This window comes from Notolepis coatsorum, assembly GCF_963971535.1.
Source record: "Notolepis coatsorum genome assembly, chromosome: 5".
Classification (NCBI taxonomy): Eukaryota; Metazoa; Chordata; class Actinopteri; order Aulopiformes; family Paralepididae; genus Notolepis; species Notolepis coatsorum.
In genome coordinates this window covers 141,151,088-141,156,902 of record NC_140169.1, presented here as the reverse complement: position 1 = coordinate 141,156,902, position 5,815 = coordinate 141,151,088, and positions in this window count along the sequence as shown.

Below are 5,815 nucleotides of genomic sequence, written 5' to 3'. Positions count from 1 at the left end.
ACAATTCCAACTTTCCTAAACAATCTATTTAACTCTCTAAGGCGTAACAACCACTCATTCACCAACCCCTCAACTCCAACTAGATAATTACAATCATACAAAACATAGCTTACCCCTAGACCACCTCACCCCTCCCACTTTGCCCTAGGACAAATACTCCAAAGGTCAGAGAATACCGACAAACAGAGATCACCAGAAACACAACATGTAACCCAGACCCAACAGGGCCCTAATCACTACCCCCTTCAAAAACACTCTCAAAGAACACCTACGGGAGATGCATTCAAAATCACTGCCCTACAAATGTCCTAACCCAGTTGTACAATAAAGACCAAGCATGGCTTTGTCAGTATTCCATGACACCCGACCCAACCCACCCCACCTACCCAACCTCCTCCAATGTACAGTTTCCATGTCAAATGTATGTCAGTATTCCAATGTACAGTGTGTCCCCCCCTACCCACCACCCCCCCCCCCCCACCTCCAATGTACAGCCCCACCCCACCTACCCAACCTCCCCCAATGCACAGTTCTATGTCAAATGTATATACTCTTCTTCTGGATTTTTTAGTATCACAAACAGTACTGTATTTGAAAATCTGGTATGTCATAAATGTATAGATGTAGCTGTATCGTTATATGTCATGTGTGTCATATGATGAATTGAAAATGGGGGACCCTGATGGAAACAAGACGAAAGTCTTTCTCAGGTCTGCATCCTCTTAACAATTGTATGTATTGAGCTGTACTGTACTGTACCCATTCTGCAATCTGTTAATAAACTTTCAATCAATCAATCAATCAGAAGTAGAATATCAAAACTCCCTCAAAAGCTCTAAGTTCTAAGATGTATTTGGTCTGGACTCTTACTTTTACTTACTTAGGCCTTTAAATTCCCAAAGGAACATACAGTAGGCCGTTGACGAAGCTCCGCCATCCTCTCCGGTCTTGTGCCCTCCGCTCCAGATCTTGCCAGGACAGCCCTTCTTTCTTCATCTCCTGTTCTGTGGTCTGGACTCACATTTTGAAAAGAATAATGCAGATGCATTCGTTTAGTTTATTTATTTAGCACATTATTTAAAAAAAAAAAAAACAGTGCTAGGAGGGAACGAAGACCAAAGGGCTTGTACAAAGTTCCACTCCCATCTCATTGTCCATAAACAATATGAACGAATTACATGTAAACATGGTCTACAAAATAAACTACAAAACAGGATCAGAGACATAAGGCAGACACTATAGCGAAAACATGGAACATTTACACAAGTCAATTTTTTTTGTTTAGTACAAGAGGGCAAAGAAAGAGGAGAATAACATATTAACTGTATATAATGAGGAAAAGGAAACAAGCAGTCATACTAACAGTAGATTAGTAGACACTGATCACACAGGAGTAACTTAATGTGACAGTGATTTATGAATGATGAAATTAAATTACATTTTAATAGTTTTTTGAATATGGATAAGGAGGTTGTTGACCTCAATGATGAATTTAGAATGTTTAGGTTTAGGGTTTAGAGTTTAGAGTTTAGGACCTCTAAAGCTAATGCTGAATTGATGCCTAGTTGTCCGACAGAAAGGTAAGTGGAGTTTATTGCTATGGTTTGTTGGATATGAGTGAAATTCATTCACTGAACCATTAACAAAAATAGTGAATGCCTCTATTAAAGAATATAAATATCCTGGAAGACAGCCATTGTTGTACCAGTCTTTAAATCAGGAGACTCAAGCATAGTGAATAACTATAGGCCAATCAGTATCTTGCCTGTTATCTCCAAGGTTGCTGAAAAATGCATTATTGAACAGCTAATCTCCCATATTAATAGTAGTAGCCCATACACTGCACCAAATGCAGTTTGGCTTTCGGACCAACCACTCCACCGAGACAGCCAACTGCTTCTTCCTAGAGAATATTAAACAAAAGATGGACAAAGGAGGTGTTGTCGATGCCATATTCTTAGATTTTAAGAAGGCATTTGACACCGTTAGTCATCAGGTATGTGTTCTGGTGTGGAGGGAACCAGAGTACCTGGCACGTGTTCTGGTGCGGAGGGAACCAGAGTACCTGGCATGTGTTATGGTGCGGAGGGAACCAAAGTACCTGGCATGTGTTATGGTGCGGAGGGAACCAAAGTACCTGGCATGTGTTATGGTGCGGAGGGAACCAAAGTACCTGGCATGTGTTATGGTGCGGAGGGAACCAGAGTACCTGGCATGTGTTCTGGTGTGGAGGGAACCAGAGTACCTGGCATGTGTTCTGGTGCGGAGGGAACCAGAGTACCTGGCATGTGTTCTGGTGTGGAGGGAACCTATTAGATACTTCAGTCACTACACGTCACACAATGTTGTCCCCACAGCTCCCCCTAGTGACAGATCCATGTAATTTCATGACATGGCCTGGTTGGCATGGGACCTGGTATTTTTCCCGCGTCTAATAAAATGAGATGAGATGAGGATAGAACTGCATTTAGAGTGATAGCCCTTTAGGGAAATTGGATTATGGTCAGAAGCACTACACAGCATTTTATAAGAGCACTCTGAATATAAATGTAGAATGTGGAGTCAAAGGCCTAATGAGTGTTTTTAGTTGCCATATAAATGTAGGTCATATTCACATTCTTGAAGAGTTAGATCGGTAGATGGTAAATAAGAGCCCATCAAGATCAACTAGAAAATGAATGTCTCTGTTGCCCATTTTAAGTCCCAGTAGTCAAGTCCAAGTTCAAGTCACCTAATCACCAGCCCAGACCAGACCCCATCCCAAGTGGAGATGGGGAGGGGGGGGGGGGGGAGAATCACATTTCAGTTCAGTACAATAATTAGCTCTTTTTAATGAAGATTCACAAATAGCCCATTAAACAACACAGAAAACAGTATTATCTCAAAAAAAAAAAAAAAAAAAACTGAGACTACATTGGCAATCTGGGGCAGTGTCAGAAACTCAAAGTCCAATTTCAAGTACCAAGTCAGTCACAGATGGTTGATTCCAAGTCAAGTCACAAGTTGTGGTTTACTAACTTGAGTGCAAGTCCTGGGCCCATATTGATCACACTTCCACTGTAACGACACTACACTGTTGTTCCTGGCTGGATTCTAGATGGGAGATAGACAAGTCAGTAAGAGAAACATTCAGGGAGGGGAAATAAGGCAAAGTAAAGCTCAAAATCTATTTATTGTTTCCTGTACATGTAGTGAAATTACAAAACAAGCAAACTGACATATCAACCACCATTTGAAGAGAAAACCCAAGGAAGTATCCAAATAGACACAAGGAAGAATTAATTAGTCTCCTTTAAAATGGCTAGCAGAATGTGCTATTTGATTCCACATATTGATGCATTTCTTGTAAAAACAGGAAGCTATGGAGGGACTTGTCATGGATATTGATTGGCATTCACAGTAGCCAATAGTGCTGAATGTGGATTACGGTCAACCCATTAGCTAGCAAGCTAATGTTAGCAACATTTGTTCAATTTAGTTAAAGAGGCAGAGTGCTAGCTCAGTTACAATGTGCTGTAAATGTCATTCTAGAGAGCATTTCATTGGACACGAAATTGTAAGTACAGAACTCGTAAGTCGCTTTGGATAAAAGCATCAGCTAAATTCCTAAATATAAATGCCAGTAAGCTTTGGCTTGTGTGTGTATTATTTTTACCAGCCATCACACATTAAATGTTTAAATCACATTTTAAAAAGGCCTACATTTTAAATTGGCACCATATTTTTTGATGGATTATGTAACTTCAATGTATCACAGTGCATTTGCTTCACAAAACATCAGGTTTGGTTGTTTTTAAATCAGGTAAAGCTTGTAGTTTATAGGCACAATGGACAAAACATTGACTAAACATCCCAGGGGATAAATCCTACAAATTATTTTAATGTACTATATGAACTCAATCCTGATCGCATTAGATGTCATTAGATGTGCACCATTATTTGCGAACCATGTATAAGCGGAAGTATTTTTGTTTTGCATACTCAACGATACCGAGTACCAAAATTAGCACCATTTTGACCGTTACTATATTTAGTTGAAAAGCATTCTCATACAGCCAGTTACATTCACTTATAATTTGATCAAACTCCAACCAACCACTGCATTTTCTAACGTAACCAAAAGATACATATAATTTGATTATCAAAAATGCCATTGTGCTTGTACTGTACTAATTTCTCAGGATGTATGGCCTTTGCCGATAGCGAGAACAAGTATCTTAGCGTGGTATCGGGCCGATATCTGTATCGCTGCACCACCTAGATGTCAATAGTATGTAGCATAATCTGTTTTATAACAGAGGAGTAAGAAATCATCTGGAAGGCGGGACAGAAACCAGGCAGGGTCTAGAGTCTTTGCATATTTACAGATGTCTATGTACAAATAGAGATTCTAATACATTCTTATATTACATTGAGCTTATAGATAATTGTGCTTTCACATGTTGTCCTATAAAGCGTTGCTTGTACACGTATGACAAGTATAGACCATGCACACAAGTGTCCCATTTCACCATTACATTACTATCTAAAGACATATTGCTGTAGTGAGGGTTTTAAATGCCACTCGCTCTTAGAAAACAATAAGAGCTGTATTATAATTACTTTTATAAATCAACTATTCTTCATTTCAGTTTTTAGTCATTGTAAAATCAATTGATATTACGCTATAGCAGACACTGAAGTAGCTAACAACAAGACAAGACTAGCTAAAGCTGGACCCCAGATACATACCAGTGGGGAATCTTTATTGTTTCCTGTACACTACATGTACAGGAAACAAAGAATATGTGTATGATTAATGTAAAAAACGATGTGTCCCGTATATCCTGTCTAACACTCAGTGGCACTTGATGCACTATAGTTTGGGGGCAAAGATTAAGCCACTCAAGCACTACTACAGTAGATACAAAAGAAAGCCAAGATGAATTGATACACGTTACAGAATTCCTTGACCTACTACTGGTGCTAACGCTAAGAGGCTAGTATCGATCACTAACATCAAGTTAAGCTAAAGCTAGAGGCGGCCAGTACTACTAGGCAAAGCTAAAGCTAATATTACCCCCAGGCTGTATCTTTGCTTCAATAAGGGCAAGTAAATAGCGTCAAATACACGTTAACTAAGTAAAAATGCAAAAGAAAAAATGAAATTGGCGATGAATTGATATCCAATGCAAGCAATTGATAGAACTCCCAAGTCTCACACGATGCCAAGTGAACGTAGCGTTAGCTACTGTCGGAAATGCACTACACTGCTGTGCTGAGTTAACGTGACCTGCCTCTCGCTTTATCTTGCCTCAACCAAAGTTGGCATTTCTTTCACGCTATTAACCCTTTCACTGGCACACTACCAAAACGGTTAGCCCTTTCACTGCCACAATACACAGAGGGTTAACCCTTTCACTGCCACGTGACAGCAGGTTAACCCTTTCACTGCCACACAACCGACGGTCAATCTGCTGTTGTCAAGAGTTCGTGCAGCTCCAGCCGCTCAGATGCTCTGGTCTGGTCAGTAGCTACAACACTCACACGTGTGTGTTTCAACAATGGGGAGTCAGTCACCCAGTCATTAATCCTTTCACTGCCACACGACAGAAGGTTAACCCTTTACTATCACACAACCGACGGTCGCCATCGGTTGTGTGATAGTAAAGGGTTAACCTTCTGTCGTGTGGCAGTGAAAGGGTTAACCGGCTGTTGTGTGGCAGTGAAAGGGTTAACCTCCTGTGTATTGTCGCAGTGAAATGGTTAACCATTTTGGTAGTGCGGCAGTGAAAGGGTTAAGCGACTGAGACTCGAATCCCCCCCCCCCCCCGTT